General features: G+C 45.9%; 1 protein-coding gene and 1 long non-coding RNA gene across 5 annotated transcripts in view; both read right to left on the reverse strand.

Moving 5' to 3' along the window:
* FYB (FYN binding protein) overlaps positions 1-17369 on the reverse strand; it is an 88946-nt gene extending 71577 nt beyond the window's left edge. For all 4 annotated transcript variants that reach the window (XM_019531989.1, XM_019531987.1, XM_019531988.1 and 1 more), the window contains exon 1: positions 17183-17369. The gene's annotated coding sequence lies outside the window, so the exon portion shown is untranslated. The remainder of the gene's footprint in view (positions 1-17182) is intronic.
* A 2690-nt stretch (positions 17370-20059) lies between these two features.
* Positions 20060-20753, reverse strand: part of LOC109308200 — a 9450-nt gene continuing 8756 nt past the window's right edge. Inside the window, exon 3 of the long non-coding RNA XR_002100533.1 lies at positions 20060-20121. This is a non-coding gene — a long non-coding RNA (uncharacterized LOC109308200). The remainder of the gene's footprint in view (positions 20122-20753) is intronic.

Genomic DNA, 20753 nt, shown 5'->3' on the forward strand with positions numbered 1-20753 from the left:
TATGGGTCCAAGGACAGAGCCTTGGGGGACCCTACTGGTCACAGGGCACCATGACGATTGACCACCACCCTTTGGGTCCAACCACAGAGCCAATTTCCCAGCTAGCAGATCGTGGTGGACCCAAGGCCACGATTGGCCAGTTTTGCCAAGAGGTCATCATGGGATATGAGATCAAAAGCTTTTTTGAAGTCAAGATATGTGACATTAATCTCCTCTTCCTCATCCAGGTGATAGGTCACTTGGTCATAGAAGGAAATGATATTGGTCAAGGAAGACCTACCCGCAACAGACCCATGTTGGCTATTCCTCAGGATGTTGGCATCAGCCAGTCCATTAAGGATGGCCTCTTTAATAAACTTTTCTAAGATCTTCCCTGGGATAGAGGTCAGGCTGATGGGCCTGTAGTTTCCTGGATCCACTTTCCTCCCTTTCTTGAAGATAGGCAGCACATTGGCCTTGTTCCAGTCTTCGGGCACTACACCAGAGCAAACGCTGACACCCACAAAAGATTTGATCCTTAAAGCAAGCAAAGAACCACCTAAGAACTCATGAAAAATACATACAAACCTAATCTACAAGGCCAAATCCATTTTCTCCTTCTGCATGTATTTCCCACCTGTGAAGGCTTTCCTTATTTCTTCCATCTCTATGCAGCCAAAAAACTGACAGGTTCACTTTTAAAATATATCAAAACCTGGCAAAGCTGCCTAGTTTAGATGATCAGCTGAATTTCAGAGAAAAAAGTATATTATCAATTCTAGGAAAAATACAATCTTCCCCAGTGGGTTCTTTAACATAATGAAAGACCCACAATGCAGCTACTAGCTAATAAAGCAAACCCTTTCCCAGTGACAGAACAGATAAGGCACTGGAAAGAAAGAGTCAAGAAAAATAGCAAACTGAAAGTGATAGGAAAATGTAGATCTGAAATGCAATTTGTCCAATAAGGGCTTGATCCTGGGAGGTTCTGAGAACTAGACAATGTGGCGGGGGGGAGCTTAGTTATTGGCAGAAGGACTGAGTAGGATTCTCTTAGATCATAGAACATGAGAGTTGGAAGGAACCTCAGGAGGTCATTTAGTCCAACCCACTGCTCAAAGCAGGACCAGCCCTAACTATCTCATAGCAGTCAAGGCTTTGTCTACTCGGGTCTTAAAAACCTCCAAGGATGGAAACTCCTCCCTGGGTACCCTGGTCCAGTGTTTTACTACCCTCCTCATGAGAAAGTTCTTTCTAATATCTAACCTAAACTTCCCTTGCTGCAATTTCATAAATTCATAGATTCATAGATTTAGGGTTGGAAGGGACCTCAAGAGATCATTGAGTCCAACCCCCTGCATAGGCAGGAAAGTGTGCTGGGTTCAGATGACCCCAGCCAGAAGCCTATCTAACCTCCTCTTGAAGACCCCCAGGGTAGGGGAGAGCACCACCTCCCTTGGGAGCCCATTCCAGATTTTGGCCACTCAAACTGTGAAGAAGTTTTTCCTAATGTCCAGACTAAATCTGCTGTCTGCTAGCTTATGGCCATTATTTCTTGTAACTCCCAGGGGCGCCTTGGTGAGTAGAGCCGCATCAATTCCCTTCTGCACCTCCATGATGAATTTATAGGCAGCCACAAGGTCACCTCTTAACCTTCTCTTGCAGAGGCTGAAGGGGTCCAGGTGCCCTAGTCTCTCCTCATAGGGCTTGGCCAGCAAGCCCTTAACCATACAAGTGGCCCTTCTCCGGACCCTCTTCAGGTTATCCACATCCCTCCCTCTTAAAGTGCGGCGCCCAAAACTGGACACAGTATTCCAATTGCAGTCTGACCAGTGCCCGATAGAGGGGAAGTATCACCTCCTTGGTTCTGTTTGTCATGCATCTGCTGATGCATGATAAAGTGCAGTTAGCTTTGCTGATGACTTTGTCATGCTCACGACCCATGTTCATCTTGGAATCCACTAGGACTCCGAGATCCCTTTCCAATTCTGTGCTACCGAGCAGGTCATTTCCTAGGCAGTAGATGTGCTGGACATTTTTCCTCCCTAGGTGCAGCGCTTTGCATTTCTTCTTGTTAAATTGCATTCTATTGTTTTCTGCCCATTTGTCCAACCTGCCCAGGTTCGCCTGTAGTTGTTCCCTGCCCTCCGGTGTGTCCACTTCTCCCCACAGTTTTGTATCATCCACAAGCTTGGACACAGTATACTTCACTCCCTTATCCAAGCCACCGATGAAGACATTGAAGAGTATTGGTCCAAGGACCGAGCCCTGCAGGACCCCACTGCCCACGTCCTTCCAGGTCGATACCAACCCATCCACCACCACTCTCTGGGTACGACCCTCTAGCCAATTTGCCGCCCACCAGACTGTGTAATCATCCAAGGCACAGCTTCTTAATTTGTTCACTGGTATAGGGTGGGATACCATATCAAAGGCCTTCCTGAAGTCTAAGTAAATGATATTCACCTCTACTCCTGCGTCCAGGTATTTTGTAACCTGGTCATAAAAAGAGACTAGATTAGTCAGGCATGATCTACCTGCTACAAACCCGTGCTGGTTTCCCCTCGGCATAATTTTTCCTGCTGGGCTGTCACATATATGAGCCTTAATAATCTTTTCAAAGACTTTACCAAGGATGGAGATGAGATTGATTAACCTGTAGTTGCTTGGATCCTCCTTCCTCCCCTTCTTGAAAATAGGGACCACATTGGCCCTTTTCCAGTCCTCCAGGACCTGGCCCATGTGCCATGAGTGCTCAAATATTCTTGCCAGTGGCTATGCAATGACATCAGCCAGTGTCTTCAGTACCCTTGGATGGAGCTCATCTGGGCCTGCCGACTTGACCACATCCAGTTCTTCCAAGTGACTCTGCACTGTCTCAGGGTCAACGCTTGGTGGTCTGGCACCCTGCTGTTGTCTCTCTATGATCGCATTGTGAGACTTGTCTTGCCCCTCGTTTAGGAACACTGAGGCAAAGAACTCATTGAGGAGTTCAGCCTTGTCCCCCCTCCCCTTCTGCTACCAATTGCTTTTGCCTGTTCAGTAGTGGCCCTGAGCCTTCCTTTTACTCCCTATATATCTGAAAAAAAAAATTGTTATCCTTGACTTGGGATGCCATCCTCAGCTCCATGGTAGCTTTGGCCTTTCTAGCTGCCTCCCTACAACCGCGAGCTGAGGAGGCATTACTCCTCTTTAGTAATTTCTCCCTGTTTCCACTGCTTAATTTGAGACCATTGCTCCTTGTTCACTTGTCTGCCACCACTGAAAACAGTTTAGCTCAGGGGGCAGCAACATGTTTGGGCTGAGTGCCAAACACCTGCAACCTTGATTTGTAAGATGTTGGTGTGCCGGGGTGTGTGGCAGGTGAGATGCAAAGGGCCTGGTCCTCGTTGTGGCACCGCAGCTCTGGCCACTTCCCCAATGTCTGCCCCGTGGCATACATGCCAAGCAAAATGTTTTCGTGTGCCACTCTCTAGCACATGTACTGAGGGTTGCCTATCCCTGTTCCAGCTCCATCCCCTTTGGGACCACTCTTCAGGTAGTTGAAGGCTGTTATTAAATCACCTCTTAGACTTCTCTTTTCCAGACTAAATAAATCCAGTTCCCTCTGCCTTTCCTCATAAGTTAGATGCCCCAGCTCCCTAACTATTGTTGTTACCCTCCCCTGGACTCTCTCCAATTTGTCCCCATCCTTTCTGTAGTGGAGGGCCCAAAACTGGACACAGGACTCCAGATGTAGCATCACTAGTGCTAACTAGAAAGGAATAATCACTTCCCTTGATTTGCTGGCATTATATATTGCAGCCCAGTATGTTGTTATCTTTCTTTGCAACAAGAGCACACTGTTTGCTCATGTCCAGTTTATTGTCCACTGTAACCCTCAGGGTCTTTCCTGCAGAGTCACTACTTAGCCAGTCAGTCCCCAGCCTGTACCAGTGCATAGGATATTTCTGTCTTAAGCGCAAGACTTTGCACTTATCCTTATTGAACTTCATAAGATTTCTTTTGGTCCAGTCCTTCAATTTGTCTAGGTTTTTCTGAATTCTAGCCCTACCTTGGAGCATATCTACTACCCCCGCCCAGCTTGGTGTCAACTGCAAACTTGCTGAGGATGAACTTCATCCCATTTGCCAGGTCGCTGATGAGGTTGTTCTTCTCCATACTACCACTCTCCCCCAGTGGAATGGTAGAACTGCCAACATGTAAATTCCTCTGGAAAGGAAGTGTTAAGTACCCTGTTGCTTTCCTTCTTTCTCAGCTCAGTTATCAGACCTAGGATTTAGTAGACCTATCCTAGCTGTGAGATCCATATTCTGCAATAATTAAGGTAAATAGAAGAGGTATGAAAAGGAGTCAGAAAACCTACATTTGCCCCAACCAAAAAGGGCTACTGATATATTCTCATACTGTGGTAAGCTCATGACTGGTAAAAAGAGGAAAATGGGATCAGAAATGAATGGACCAAAACTGATGTCAGACAGAAGACTTCATTATCAAACAGAATAATTAAGGGGTAGCCTATCCCTCACCCACCCCTTTGTTCTCAAAAATCAAGTGTTTGTGGGTCAGAAAACCTTGTGAATGGAATGGCAGGGGATTCTGGAGAGCAGTGATTTTCAACCAGGGTGCAGTGGCAGGGTGCCTTGCGGTACTTTCCAGAATAGCACGGGGTATCACGCAGTGTTAGCACTGTTAGGTGTGCAAACAAAATTCCAAGATAAACCTAGAGATTTCAAATAGGAATCCACTGTGATAAAAACATTCTGACCTGTTGTGGTCTTTCTGGGCTTTTGGCAGCAGAAAAGATGCTCTATCACTTTTTTACAGCCAAAAAACAAGTGAAAACTAAGAGCTGGTATAATTCTGAGGGTTGCATTGCATCTAAAAAGGAGTGTCTTGAACCTAAAAAAGGCTGAGAACTACTGCTCTAAGTAAAAACCAACAAACCACCCTTCACTGGTGAGCATTGAACATCAATGTCTGCTAATGGATGTGAAAAAAGAAAACACTTTACCAGAAGCAGCAGCAGCACATTAGTTCGACCCAGCTCTGCAGCATCTGTATACATTAGGTTTGTCCGTTGGGTTTTTTTGGTGATTTTATCTACGAGCTGATTCAATCAGCTATTAGACAAAAGAGCTAGAAAAGCCCTGCTGAAATGCCCGTTGTACACAGACACTGGGGGAGCCTAGTCCAAGCAATGAAAGACATCTTCTGGTCGTGCACTGGGTTTGGCAAGGGGGCATGCTGAGTTTAAAGTAAAGCACCTTTTTTTTTAAATTTTCTTTTACTTCCATAAGTAGCCTTTATGTCTAGAACAGTGTACCCACAGAGTTAACTGACCATCACCATTAGGTCAGCAATAGTCTCAATGTGCTGGACATTACACCCTTCTTTGTCTGTTCTTTCCTTTTCCTTTTCATCTTTCTGTTTCCCCTAGCAGCTTTTATTTGACCCTAAGACCTATAGTATAACATGGCAACAGCACAGTAGCTGAGATGGTCCCTATCCAGCTCTGCCAAGCCTGAGAAGGGCAGTGACTGGGAGGTTCCTTATCAGAGCAGCCAGTCCAATCGTAAGAAATCCAGGGTTCAAAACAGCAGCTGCATCCATTCATAACTGACCACTTTGTATCTAAACAGCATTAACAATGTATTAATAACATTTTTGTCACTGTTAGGATCCTCTGTCTTTTTTCATTTGTACCTTTGTAACTTTTATCAAAACCAGGAAAAATAATAACCACTCACAGCAGTGAACTCAACATTAAGAACAGTTGATTCCTTCTTCATAACTAAGGACTGCTTGAAAAATAAGATACTTTAACTACTATCTTCTCCCTGGAAAAGGTTTTAACATTTTTTATTTTTAAATTTTGTTTCTGCAAAGAACTCAATTTCAATTTTAAAATGTATGCTGTTTTTATAACTAATTTTCCTCATACATCTTAATTTTCCATTTTCCAAAATTACATTGCCACTAAGGTTTCTCAGTCACGAATGAGGGTCCCAAATCCTGTTTAGCTATTTAATGTTAGGATCATGTTAACACCTTTGACTCTTAGCCCATTTATTCCATTCCATCAAAGTTAATGCAACATTCCCATCTTCTCAAGCACTGAAAGTTATGAGTTCCTACCACTGTTATTAGAAGATTGCATACTATCTAAGTATTAAGATACTGTGTGATTTCAAAGAGATTTTTTTCAGGCTTTGATCCTATGAATAATAATAAAAAAGATATATTATGAACAGTCAATGGAGGGAAAGAGATATTCAGGAAGATACCTTATTCCAGGCAGATCAAAATGTCCACCCAAGCCTGATGATCCATTGTAGTTGGCAAGGTCCACCTGTTTCTATAGCTAATAGCACATACAGAGTTGAAGTGGCTAATATTATGTTTGATCACCTTTGATTCCCAGCCTGAATGACCAGATACCCACTTACACCAGGTTTGACTGGGGCCAGCTTGGATCCAGAGCAATTTGCTTTGGTAGAGAAGAAAACCCATAAAGCAACTAACCAAACACAAATAATGTCACAGAAAATACTAAAGAACCACTTACTAGCTCAATTAAAAATTACAGGAGTACAAGGTTATATGAAGACACTTGGTATTGAATGTATACTTTTTTCCCTTCCTGTGCACTTATTTGTAAAATGGAACTGCACAAGATTCACCTGAACTCCACAGACCTCTCTGATATCTTCACACAGACAAAAAAATTGGCAGTACACCTTCATTATAGCCAAGTGAATGATTTGTCTCTTGATTGGCTTTAATTCCTGTTGGTGTGCTCAAAACCCATGCCCAGAAGAGCTGATAGCTGTTTTCCTGGCAGAATTTTGCACAAGAAAGCCTTTCTGCACTCAGAGAAAATCTCTCTTCATAGTACTTACAGGATATTGGCAAAGAAGTGGTAGGAAAAAGGGAACTAAAAGTGTGGTTGGGCCGTGTGCTGCTGGTATCAGCAATGCTCATCCTGCAATTTGCAAAATGAAACACAGCTCCATTTATATGACAATCTCAGGTATTAGAACCACAGCACAAGCCTGGTGAAGTGAGGAGGATAGCTACAGGATCAGACCCTTACATTGTAATGACTAAAGAAACAGAGACTGATATTAGGAGCATCAGTCTAGACAGCAACTACCAGGTCATGAAGTCCAATCTCATGCTATTTCAGGCAATCACATTTTATCATTCATTTCATAAACTCAGCAAGCTACATCTTCAAGTTAGTTAGGTCTTTTGTCTTTTATTCCTTTTGCTTTGATTCTTTTGCCATTTTCTTTTTACATTTGTTCCAGAAGTTATTTGTTAAAGCCAATTGTTATATATCCGCTTGTGGCTTTTTGCCAGTGTTTGTATTTTATAAATCAAAAGGTAAATAAAAAGAACAGGTAAACTGGCATGAACAACTTAGACTTTCCAAGGATAACCCAGGACCTGAGCTGAACTCAGTTATGAACTATGCAGGCCAGACCTTCATACAGTTTGCACTGAAGTCAAATGGGCCAGACTGTGACTAAGGAGCTTAATTCTTTAAGTGGCTTTCCTGCTGTTTCTCATTTTTGTTCCCATTGTATTCTTTGCCTGTATTTGACTTTGGAGTTCCCAAGTACAGACATGAAGGCTATTCCCATGAGGTTCTGAGCTTCTCTTAGCAAATCCAAGGCTAGTTTAGAAGTGAAGAATCAGGTGTGGCTTATATGAGTTAAGGCAAGGCCAATGTAACGGAGGCCTCCTCAGGACCACTTTCCCTGCAGCCTGCCCACCTGTTCCTGGGCTAACTGCCCGCATTCTCACCCACCACACCTTGTTGTTATATTGAATTAGTACATGTTAATAAGTGGGAGGCTGCCCATTTCCTGCCCTGATGCCAAGGGACACTATCTGTGGCTCCTTTCCAACCCTACACTGCAGCCCAAGCCTCACAGATAGCATCTCAATGTTATTCTTATTATCAGCCCCCACACTGGGCCCCAGAATCCTCCTGATTGAATCCCAACCTGGAATCCTCTTATCAGGCGGTCTCATCCACCTTCATATTGGGCAGCATAGCTCCCTGACCTGCTTCCCCTTCTGGGTGTCGTCTCCCCACTGGGACCTTCAGCTCACTAGCCCTGGCCCACCTCCAGGCCAGTCAGAACCCCAGGTGCGCAGCTCTTGGGCATTCTTCGCGGTGGGCACCCAGCCCTTTGACCCTTCCGGTCCTGGGGGCATCCACACCACTGGGAGCCCCACCAGGCCACCCACTCCCAGCAGGGTACAGTTGTAGGTCATACCCAGGATCAGGAGCCTTCTTACCATCCCCTACAGCTCCTCCTTTACCTCTAGATGATACCAGCAGCCCTCCAGCCAGGCAATGTTGTTGCCTGGCCACCAGCAACAGAACTGCCCTGTTTACATGGGCAGCCCCAGTTCCCAAAATGGCTGCCCTCATTAGGCACGTGGCAGTTGCCAGCTCCAGGCCCTTAAAGTGGCAGGCACGTAGTGTCCTGCCACAGCCAACTTCCACAAATATTCTATTTGTTGTTCACCAGTGTTGACCTCATGGTGTTACTTAGGGCCACACTGTTCTTTCACTCCAGCCTTTATCCCACTTATAGCATTAGTGTATATGAAACTTAGTTGTGCTGGTCTTGTTCATATGGATGACTTTCACCTTGTCTACAGAGGCAGAAAGACTTGGGAACCCAGTTGGAAAGGGAAGAAAATTTGTATGCCATCTCTGCAGCTTTATTTCCACTTTCATGTTTTATAGACTCCACATTCATTTTCTAGATCCATCACACAGTCTCTACAGGGTTTGGGATGCACAGTTAGCATCATACCCCTCTCAACTCAACCTATGTCACAAATTCAGAAATATCTCTGGTAGATGTGGTAGTTTTAGGAGCATCAGATAGAAGTCTCTTTTGCAGCCAGGCTTTTGTCATGAGGTTGAGGGAAGGTAGGAATCACAAGAGAAGGCAAGGGCATCCAAAGGCCACAGGAAATGCAGTGCCAAGTCCTTTGTTTCTTTTTGTCCAGAGCAAATTGTTCCTGTGCTGCCCTGAGAAAATGATATTGGTGAAATTTCAGGAAAACAGTTTCCTAAAGTTGCTAAATCCTGAGTAGAGGACAGTCTGTTACTGAAACCACCCCACTGTGGATGTCCAAGACATCTAGTCTTCTTTCTATTAGTATATTTCCTTAAGTCTTATACTAGCTAAGCTTTAAATTTTCCAGAACATGTAGATGGGTATTAAAGCATTCTCTTTGGCATTGAGCACTAGAGGGGAACATTTCCCCCTTCTTTCTTATTTGCATGCAGATACAAAATGCTAACTTATACTACTTCTGGATCATGCTAAGGAGTGCCACACACCAAACCCCAACATAGATGTAACATAGCTTCCATAAGGCACTAATGGATGTGCAGCAATAGTCTTGGTTTCAGTTGTATTTATTGAGATGCAACTCATGTTATCCTGAGACAACTACATTTGGGGGCTTAGCATGTGGAGTGAACACACTGTGCTTCAGTGTGATACAGCCTAGTGCAATCTGGAGGTGGCATCAACATGACCAACCATATGCTTCTAAATATGGAAAATAATTAACATCAGTTAGGTCACACACATTTCTGATAATGTATTTGCAGGATTAGATAACTATAAAGAGGTGAATTATGATAGGAAAGCTTTCTTGAAACTTGAATAATTGAAATATCCAGTTTGGCACAAGAGCAGACAGTAAAATGCTCATCCATGTCATTTTTCAAACTTCAGTTATATGAGCTCTTCATTAACATTGTTCCTATGCACTAGATTTTATGTTATATGATTCAACTTTATGTGGTGAGATCAGCATTAGACACTACTGGGTAATCAGAGTTAGATTCATGGTCTGTTGCTCTTTTAGACTTTGGTTGGCATACTGGCATTAGAGTCCAAGCTACAAGAATAGACTTATTTTGCAAGTGTTTGTGTATGGTACCAGTGCTAGGCAAATCACAAGATGATCAAAGAAAGCACTGATCTTTGCAGCTCTGAAAGCTAGATTGTTTTTGTTTTTGTCTCCTTCATACAGTACAGGGAAGTAAAAATATCTGCTTGGTATAATACTCTCTAGATTCAAATGATAAAGAAGCATAACAGCATTTAGTCAAAACAAGTTTATATGGTGAATTTGCTGTGAAGTTTCCCACCTCAGTGTTGGTAACAGGTGTCTTATATTAAATACAGTAAAAAAATGTATCTGTGTATTCCAGAGGCTCCATTATACCAGGGGTCAATGACCTGTGGCCCTCACAAAGGATCCAGTCTTGTGAAGCCTTCAGATGTGGGCCACAGAGCTGTGGCTTCAGCAGCATTCAGCATCAGAGGGCTCTGCCTGTGCTATGCTGCAGTAGGGTGCTCAAAGCTTTAGTAGGAGAGCAATTTGCAGGGAAAGCAGTGAAGGGTCTGGGTCATTCTGGCTTACTACCAGAAAACATTGCCAGTCCCTGCATTATACTATTTCAAGTGTAGCATCTTCTTTTTTGTACCAAGTTTTTTGCTTAAGTCTGAGAAGACGCCATAGAATGTCCTTCTTCAAGTGATTATGGGGAATAAAGCATTTTTAGCCAGTAAATGTTTTGAAAAGCATCTGGAAGCCTTTTTGTCTTTGCTTTTCCACATTCTCACCAAAGCAAGGGAACTTCTCCACAACCAAAATGTCAACTTACATAAACCACTTCTGCCTTTCACCAACACAGATTTGATAAGGATGCCATCCCAGGCTCCGTATGTGCAGTGGCTCTACACACATTTTTTTCTAACTGATATGTATTTACAAATTGTCTGAATGTGTCTAAATACAGAATTTCTGTCCACAGCATTACAACACTTGATTACTATCCTCAGACAAATCTTTATCTATCCAATTTCAGCTACTGTATATCAAGGGGTTTACTCAATTGTCCATTTTCCTGTATCCTGGAAAGAAATTGTTTAAAAAAAATGAACCTATTTAGAGCAAACATGCAAGGAAAGAAGAAAGAAAAGTTGTCTTGTGTACTTGAGATGATCAGGGGTAGCTTGCCATTTCTTGACACCCAAAGTCAGAAACAATTATCCTCTGCTCTCAAAATGTTTTGAGGTCTATGTTCATAGTAGAAGGTCTCTGGCTTTGAACTTCCTCTTAACAGATGACCAATATAGTTGGCTTTGAATTTCCTCTTAAGACCAGTATAGTCAGGATGTCAGTTGTAGGGTAAAATGGGGTAAGATCTTTATCACTCCTGCTTTTTCCAGCTGTTAGTGACAGCTTCTCTCCGGGGTAGGCAATTATTTGGGCCTGAGGGCCACATGGGGAGTTTTGATGAGCTATTTTGGGCTGGGTCAGCACTGCCCCCCACCCCACCCCACCCACCACAGCAGCTCACCAAAACTGCTGACGGGGCTGCAGGTGGGAAGCAGAGTTCAGGAACAGGAGGGGTGGATGAGGCTGGCATAACAGGGCCAGGTTGTGGGGCAGTGATAGTTCCAGACTAGGGCTTGCTCCCTACATGCTCCTGAACTTTGGGGGGTGGTGTGGGGTGTGTATAGGGAGGTGTAACAGGGGGGCATCCCAGAGCCGGTCAGTCATTGGCCAGCCTGCCTGTCTCTGGGCTCACTGTCCACCTTCCTTGTCTGCCATGCCTTGATGATAATAAAAAGATGTCAATCATGCGGGAGGCCGCCCATTTACTTACCCTGATGCCAAGGGCATTACACGTGGCTCTGACTGTCCCTTACTGTGCCCCATGCCTCATAGATGGCGTCCTTTAGGCAGCCAAGCTCTCCTGTACCCTTCTCCCTCTCAGCAGTGCACCCCTGGATCTTTGGCCACACAGGCCCTGGCTCCACCTTCACAGGCCAGTCAGACCCCAAGCCCCTGGTTCTGGGCACCCCTTGCAGTGGGCTCCTGGCCCTTTAGACTCCCCCAGATCCTGGCCCCAGCATTGACTAGTTGAGGGTGCATCCAGTCAGGATTCTGCTGGCTTGACTTCTCCCCTCACAGCTCCACTGTCCCTTTGCTGAAGTTCTCTGTCCCTTGAGCCTCATGCCTCTCAGTATCTACTCAGCTCTGGGCTCCCTGCCCATACCAACTGGTCCCACAGCTCTCTGACCATCAACTCAGCTCAGCTTTTGGGTCTCTCAACCCACAACCATGGGGATGGTGTTATAAGGCACTACTTACTCAACTTTCACTGGGAAGGCAAGTGGCCTGGCATTTCTTGGGACTACCCCACCACAAGTAGCCCCACCAGACCATTTGGCCCCAGCAGGGTGCAGTTTTTGGTCATGCCCAGGACCTGGAGCCTCCTCCTTCCCCATAGCTCCTGCCCATATACCTTCAAGCATGTTCTATGATGTTGTGAGCAGCAGCTCCAGCTGGGAGATGTTCTTTCTATGGCTGCAGCAGTGAACTGCTGCCTCAGCCCTAGGATCTAAAATGGAGGCTGCTCAGCCCCCTCCTTCAATCACAAGGCCCTCCTGAGGTCATGTGACCACCTCATCAGGGCTGGCCCGCACCTTCTGGCTGCTCTGCTGCCCTTAAAGTGGTGGGTACCAAAGGTGCTCTGCCACAGGAGGGATGTGTGTGAGGGGGAGGAAGGGGAGGTGCATGTGCAGTGGGTGGAGGGGGGGACTATCTGAGTGCTAGGTCCAGGGAGCCTGCCATGGATGAGGGGAGGAAGGGGGGCTGGGGGGTACATGCAGCAGAGCTCACCCAAGCAGTGCAGTCTGTGCTGCACCTGAGGTGCTCCACATGGGGTTCAGCCCCACCTCCTCGTGCTGGCTGAGCCTGCTTCGCACCTTCACTGGTGCCTGTGGCCTGGCTTAGCCAGCTATTGTTCTTCCCTCTTTGCCTCCAGCAGTGCCTCCTGCCACATTGTGCCATGCCAAGCAGCTTCCAGCAGGGCTGTTCCAGGTGGCTCCCAGGAAGGCAGCCAGCAGCTGGACCTGCACATACTGGGGCAGGAGCCACCTGGCTGAAGATGCCTGCCCATCTTCCCAGAGTGGCATGGTGCAACACAGCATGGCAGGAGCAGGAGCAGGAGCAGGAGCAGTTTCTGGCAAGGTGCTGCCCTGCATCTTCTACTTCCAGTGATAGCTCCTGCACCTGCTGTGCCACACCACACCACACCACTCTGGGCAGACTGGCAGGCAGCTTGAGCTGGATGGTTCCTGCCCCAGCATGTGGGGCTCCACTGGAAGGTTCACTGGAAGGCAGCCAGAACCCTGCACACTGGGGCAGGAGCCCAACTGAAGCTGCCCACCCACTCATCTGAAGTGGCATGGTGCAGTGTGGCACAGGACAGCAGAGGCAAGACCAGAAGCAGGAGCAGCTGCTGGAGGTGAAGGAAGCAAAACAGCACCTGGCTGGCTGCAGCTGCACCAGGAAAACCCCTGCTGGAAACTGTGCACGCTGGCCAAGGCTAGCCTGTGGGCACTAATGGGAGCCTGGTGTGTGCTGCGTTGGTGCAAGTGGGTGGGACTTGACTGCATGCAGAACGCCAGAGGGGCAGCCATGGGCCACCTCTAGTCACTTGGCAGGCCATATCTGGCCCGCGGGCCATATTTTGCCCACCCCTGGGTTATCTTCTGGCTGGTTATCTCCTAAACTTTCTCGTAAAGTAATACTAGTTAAGGTGCTAACAAAGAATAAGAAAAACTGTGCCTAAATTCAGGAAGTTTTGCACTGTATGTAAATCGTGTCAGCAATGCCATAGCATAGAAACATATTCCTTGTCTTTGTGATAAGGTATTTAGCAAAATTTGCAGTTTTTGTTGGAATCTGACAGGCGAGTCTATGAGTGCTTCTGCAAAGGCCTTGATCTTCCTTGGGCTGTCAACCCTGTGCCTTAGCACCCACACCACTCCAGCCCCTACACAGAATATATGCAATTAATATAGCAAAGAATAGTTATAAAGTGTCCAAACAAAAGCAAAATTCATCTGAGTTCAATTTCTCTTCAGAATCTCTCCCATTCCTCACAACCGTTCTGAATCCTTCCCTAGCAGTAGATCAAGGATGAAGATCAAAATTTTCCTTCCCTCCATTAGAAACCCTGGTAGCTGTTTGCCTGCTGAGATTTCATTCCATTCATAGATGTAATGCTTCTGGAAATTTGAGTGGTGAGTTAACACACTCACTTAACTGTCATGCCACTTCTGGGAGGAAGGAATTCTGGAAAAATGTCTCATTCTCCCAGGAAAAGGTTATTTCATTATCAATCATTTCAGAAAGGACCTGAATTTCCAATGTGCATTTGCAGCTTCTGAGCACAGAGCAACTCTTCTGCTTGCATTTATTAGCATTGTATTCAGTGACACTAAGGCATCAGCTAACGTTTCTTTCAGAGATCATGTTATCTACACCTCCAGAAGCAGGAATAGGTTTCCTGAGTAACAGCCTCCATTAGGCTGACATTTTAAAGGGTTTTGAGTATTATACTTCTGAGAAACGTTTAAATTTAGTAATTACCTGATTAAATTATGCCAAGAGAATTATTCAAAATTCTGGTGTCTACAGGTAAAAGTTTTGGTAGAATGGGCTAGGATGTTTCAGAATTGTTTTTCAAAGTAGGATTTCTGTCAGCAGATGAATAGGCCCTCCCCTGAAACATTGCCTCCCCCTTCCTCTTTTAAATTATTTTTATAATACAGTATTTACATTGTTTATAAAGATTATAGTCAGTCAAGCCCAGATGCTGAGAACCTATTTTTCAATATTCAAATATCTCTAGTGGAACTGACAATAAAATCCGCTTCTCAGAGTCAAGTAAAGTAGTAGAATATGGTATTAAAACCTTCAATCCATATTATGTTTGCTTTTACTAAAGAAAAGGCAGCACCATCCACATTGTAATGGTTAGTGTGTATGTATTTTACTCTCCAAAAATGTGCCCCCACTTCTCTAAATAGGTGCATATATATGCACATGTATGTGTATGGACATGTATAATGGAATAAATCACTGCCTGCTTATATAAAACAGACATCACAATTAGCAGGAAAATAGGAGTCAGGATCTTCTGAATGAAAAGCAAAACATAGGATTTTGCTACTAGATGTTATTTAAGCTACAGAAGTATTTGCGTTTATACTTTCACTGAGCTTTAGCCAGTGGAGAACATGATCCCTCACGTGCCCTCACTTCAGTCTGTCATTCTGTGCAGCAGAAGGCAGCGGTACACATACACAACAATCAGTATGTCACAGTTGGCTTGCATTCTTACAAACACAATTCTCATTTTTCACCTTCTGCTTACATTTTCATTTCAAATCATTGCCTTTGCTGACCTGCTCATCTCAGCCTGAAAAGCTATGACTAAAGCCCAAGTGGATACATTTGCTTCTGATCCATCCTATTCCACTTCTCTCTTGGGTTCTGCAGGAACACCGTGCAGCTAGCTCCACCATTTCCATCATGAGTCCAAAAAACTATTTTGGGCAGTTTCCTTAGCATGAGATGACTGAAATTATCTGGCAAAGCAGAAGTAGCTTGGACACTTATAAAGCTGATAAACTGAAAATAAACAGAACTATGTAAAAAAAAAGTCCCTCATTTAAAGTGCTGTCAGTTAAGTAGATTTGATTAGGTGGTCTTCCTTAAGAAGAGGCATTTTCAAGGCAGCAAGTACATTTTACCTGGCTTATATATCAATAAGCTTATATATTGGTTCCATGACCATTGCCTCAGAAAGATCCTTTGCATTAGATGGGAAGACCACTGAACGAATGCCAACACCCTCTCTGCAGCTAACGTAGCCAGCATCGAGGCAAAGATCACGAAACTTCAACTCTGCTGAGCTGGTCACTGTGTGTGGATATCTGACACTCATCTCCCATCTCCCAAGAGAGTCCTCTTCTCTCAATTTAGTCATAGTACAAGGATCCACGGAGGACAGAGGAAGCGCTACAAGAACACCCTGAAAGCACACTTTATGGCATCAATCCTACAAATTGGAAATTGCTGGCTGCTGCACCATACATCAAGCTACAGCTCACTTTGAAGAGAACTGGCTTGCTCAGGACATGGAGAAACGGTAGAGAAGGAAGGAAAGTGCACAACATCCTGGCCAACAGCTGTCACCGTCCTAAGGCACCACTTGTCATGTCTGTGGAAAGACTTGCAGAGCACAAATTGGATTCCTCAGCCACCTTAAAACTCATTAGTTATCCCCCCACTGTCCCCAGCAGATATCATCCTCCTATTGAGGGATATCGGTAAAGACGTAATTTAAACCCATTCATATCAATGAGAAGCCTCCCTTTGAGTTCAATCAGCGTGGGATCAGGTTCTAAGGCCCAACCTCATAATGCAATGTGAGGCACATGGAAAGACGACAGTACCTGCGTTGAGTCCTGTTGACTTCAGTGGGCAACTAAAGGCTTCCTGAGCCTATGACACTGAAGGATCAGGTTGGAACCAAGATGTGCAATTCCCATACTTGAGATCTATAATCTCTATGTGCTTCTCTTTACCTACTGCTTATGAGCACTGATCATTTTAAAGCCTAAGACGTGATGGTGTCAATTTGAAAATGACATTCGGCAAGATTCACAGAGAAACTTGGCTGCCTACATTTTACTGCAGTCCCATTTTAGGCATCTAAATCCAAGAGGGCAGTTTATAGATCTCCAGCTGACTCCCTTAGGTGTCCAAGACCCCCTAAAAGCCTATGTTTTCACTACAAACCTTCTTAGGTACCTGGAGTTCAGCTGCAGGATACATTTGTGTCTAAGAGGTGGGGTCGGGCTTTGAATCCCTGTTTCACACAGGTCTCTAATGGCTGCCTTGATTCAGAATATAGGGAAAATTTCAAATACACCACTCACACCACTATTTCCTATTGCCTGGTTAATGTGTCTCCCTACTCAGCATACTGAGTCTTCTGAAGACAAGTCCTTGCACCTAACCTTTCTCACGTAAAGTAGAAGGAAGTTAGGCACCTAACCTGGGCTTTAAAAGCAGCCCAATTAAAGTTATTAGAGAGAAATGCATATTCTCTCTGAGCTTTTTTTTTTGGGTGGGGAGGGAGCAGGGGGACACACATTCTTTGGCTTTTAACAGCACTTGGTTTGTTCCGTTAATTTCAATAGTAGGTCACGCTTTTCCCATCAGTTTCACCCTTTGTTGCTATCCAGTCCTCTTTCCACAGGCTCCCCCACAGGGTACTTACCACCAGAAGCAGAGCTGACAATGAAACTGCTGTGCACCAAGCCAGAGTTTGGACCAGGAGAATGGGGCCGTGGAGCCCACCTAATAGATCATCGTAAGGGAGTAGAAAACCCTTAAAAAAATTCAGGAGGTGCTGGTTAAACACTGCTCAGAAACTGGAATGAGATGAACCCGATACACTTCCAAAAATGAAAGTTGATGACGTCCCTGCCTCTTGATATGAAACCTTTATGCAGCTTCTCCTTTGAGAACGTATGTATCTCCCCCCACTGCCACTCCTAGGCACTGCGCTGTTTGCTGGACATGGGTGTCATTGTCACCCCACAGCAATTACAATTACACAGGGTGCCCCTTCACCACAGCTGCACCTCCACATGTGACCATGTAGGTAAATCATTCCGTCACTTAACATGTAGGTTATCTGCACTGAACCACAATGCACCGTTTTATGGCCTCCATACCCTGCTCCAAGGCAAAAGAACCTGCTGCTATAGGGAATTTGGCAGTTTTTGCCAGGGTGAGTGGAAGGAGTCTGGGGTGATGGAGGGCACACTAGGGTATTGAGGGCAGCTGTGTAGGGACCCTGGAAGGTACCTGGCACCTGTGCTAGGGTGGAACTTGAGAGGGCATAGCTGGATGTAAGCATGGTGGGGAGCATGGTGCTGCTGAGGTAACTATTGGGAGGTGATGCCGGTTGCTTGAGGTTGGAGGGATGTCCAGGAGGGTGGATCTGCTATAGCTAGCAAGACTTACACTGGTGGGGCTGCCGGTTCCCACCCCTCCAGGCTGTTTCTTGCAGCTAGGGGAGGGCAGAAGAGAGCAGGAGCTGAGCTCAGCAGCAGGATCTTGTGGTAGAGGAGCAGTACTGCAGAGCAAATACTTACAGCCTTTACACGGGAAGAGATGTTGCACCAGGACCCCACTTAGCCCTGTGAGGGCATGAGGGGTTGTTGGCTCATCCTGCCCATGCACACAGACCTTCTCCAGGCTGACTTCCTAGATTAATTTCAGGAGACCCTTGATCGGAAAGCCTCACACACAAGAGAGGAACTAGGGAGGGGTAGAAGTAGCTTTCTCAGAGAAGCAGAAGCTGCTCCAGTTTTTCTGCTGCAGAAATGCCCTTCCTCACATGTTGTTCCCCTCAGCAGCTGACTGGTGAGAAGGAGGTAGAGGAAGGGGAAAGGCAGGAGGAACAGCTTGAATTAGCACATACTGCTGTACTTCCCCTTCTCCACTCTCATACAACCTTCCCTTTCTGCCCGACAAGAAAAATGTGCAAGAGAATGCAAATATTTTGCCAGAATTCATGCAAATTCTGCTGTGTCAGGGTTGAAAGGCCTGGCTTTGGGAGCTTTCCCATGTAACCCAGAGACCAAACTAGCTCTTTCCCCTGCCATGGCTGTCCAATCCCAAATCGCTAATTAATCTTATTGACTATAACAAGATGCATGGCTCAGGGGCTGAAGCCCAGCTGCAGGGGGTTAGAGGAGGTGAGGTGAGGGCAAGGCAAGGCAAGGCAAGGCAAGGCTGGTACACTGAGGGAAAAGCACAGCCCCTTGATAACCTCTCTCTCTTTTTCTTGGTCTGAGGAAAGACCAGAGGTTTTACCTTTTTTTTGTTATTTGGATGTTTGTTTATGTTGTTGCATGCTCTGTTTGCTGTGGGAGAAAGCTTTCCACATGTAAAATGAATGGACTAGAAATTGAAACTATGGGGTGCAGACAGAATCAACAGTTTTCACCTAATCTGGCCACATAAAGCAGCTTGTAGCTGTGACCAAACACAAATGCACACCTGCAGAAAGCTTCAGAAATGGCTGATTGAGTGAAAATATGACCCACCATTATATGAGGGATCAGATAAGGAGGTTTCAAAATGTAAATTGTGTCTGCAGGGCTCCCAGCCTGTGAGTGTTTGCAGAATGGGAGGGGGAAAGAGAGTGGAGGGAGTTCAGTCTGGGGGGTTTTCAGCATCCTCTGAAGGGTGGTGTGGGGGTATTGGAGTCCCCCTGAGGTGGGGGGGGGGCTCCAAATCACCCACCCCACCCGCTAGCACTGTCTAGCGAGTCCCAAGAATGAGCTCCCTTCCCTGCCTTTCCCTTTCCTATTCTGTAAACAGCGAGCGCTGGCAGGGAGCAGTGGCCACTGCTATGAGAACCTGGCTGCCGGCTCCCAGCCCGGCTAGATCCCCTCCCTCCTGGAACCAACAGTGAACGTCTGTTTGGTCTGAGGTAACGTTGCAATGCAGAACGCTTTGCAGAAATCATCCTGAGTTACAGGGGGGAGCTGCACCTCTGTCAGCACCCTAAGAGCTGACTGGCCTTTGTGAGGAAACTGGCTATTGGGCCAGGATAGAGGAGGAACAACCCGCTACAGTGACTTTCTAACAAGGTGCCACACAACCCACCTGTGCTGTGGCTCATTCAAGGTGCCCCTCAGTTTGGTTACTTTCTCTAATGTCTTTGTACATTTCACCCACCTTTGGTCTGCATGGGTAAGATTTTGAAAGATGTACCTACAATGGGCTTCTACTGAGGACAAGGTATCTTATCTTCCTTTTGTGCTCTGAGGTTAGTTAAGCACGGGAGTAGTTTGCCAAAAGGGTCTGTGGAAGCCCCATTACTGGTCATTTCTATGTACAAGCCTGTAACAGGATAGATGCTGCTGCCTTGCTTGAGAAGATGGGGTTGGACCAAGTGATCTCCTGGGCTGTGTCTGGACAAGTGCAGCTGTGTGGTATGTGGTGCTGAAAACACATCTGCGATGTCACATACTGCACATTTAGATGTTCTCCACACTGCAAGGCTGCGCTGCCCATGTGTGCATTGCTCCACTTTCTTTTCTGCCCTTTTTTTTACCCCTGCAGTGGAGGAGTACAAGCATGGGCAGCACACGCCATTCAAAAGCGGAGCTGGGCCACCTGGAGCCATGCCCCGGCTGTCTGCCAGGCTCTCTGCAGTGGAATCACCACTGCTGTAGCCCGAGGAGCCCCCAGGACCCAAGGTAAGACTGCTGGGGCCAGTACTGGGCTGGCCCCAGCCTCCCCTACCCCAGTGGTTCCTAACCTTTTTTATAGTGCAGACCAGCAGGGGAGTAGCGGAGCCGACTGCCTACCTCCTGGGGCTGCCCCACTGCCAGCTTTAGTCCCACACGTGACTGCTGGCAGCCATTATCTTTCCTAGATATTGAACTCAAATTTGAGACATCAGCCCTATATTTCATAGACTTTCATAGATTTCATAGACATTGGGGCTGGAAGGAACCTCAGAAGATCATCGAGTCCAGACCCCTGTCCAAAGGGCAGCAAGTCACCTGGGGTCATAGGATCCCGGCAAGATAAGCATCCGATTTGCTCTTGAAGGTGTTCAATGTAGGTGCTTGAACCACTTCCAATCGCAGGCTATTCCAGACCTTGGGGGATCGGACAGTAAAGAAATTCTTCCTTATGTCCAGACTGAAACAGGTCTCGCAGGAGTTTATAACCATTCGACCTCGTCATCCCTTGGGGCGCTCTGGTGAACAAACGTTCCCCCAGATACTGGTGGTCACCCCGATAAACTTATAGGTGGCCAT

The sequence above is a fragment of the Crocodylus porosus genome, unplaced genomic scaffold (genome assembly GCF_001723895.1).
Source record: "Crocodylus porosus isolate Cpor-Errol unplaced genomic scaffold, CroPor_comp1, whole genome shotgun sequence".
NCBI classification, from domain to species: Eukaryota; Metazoa; Chordata; order Crocodylia; family Crocodylidae; genus Crocodylus; species Crocodylus porosus.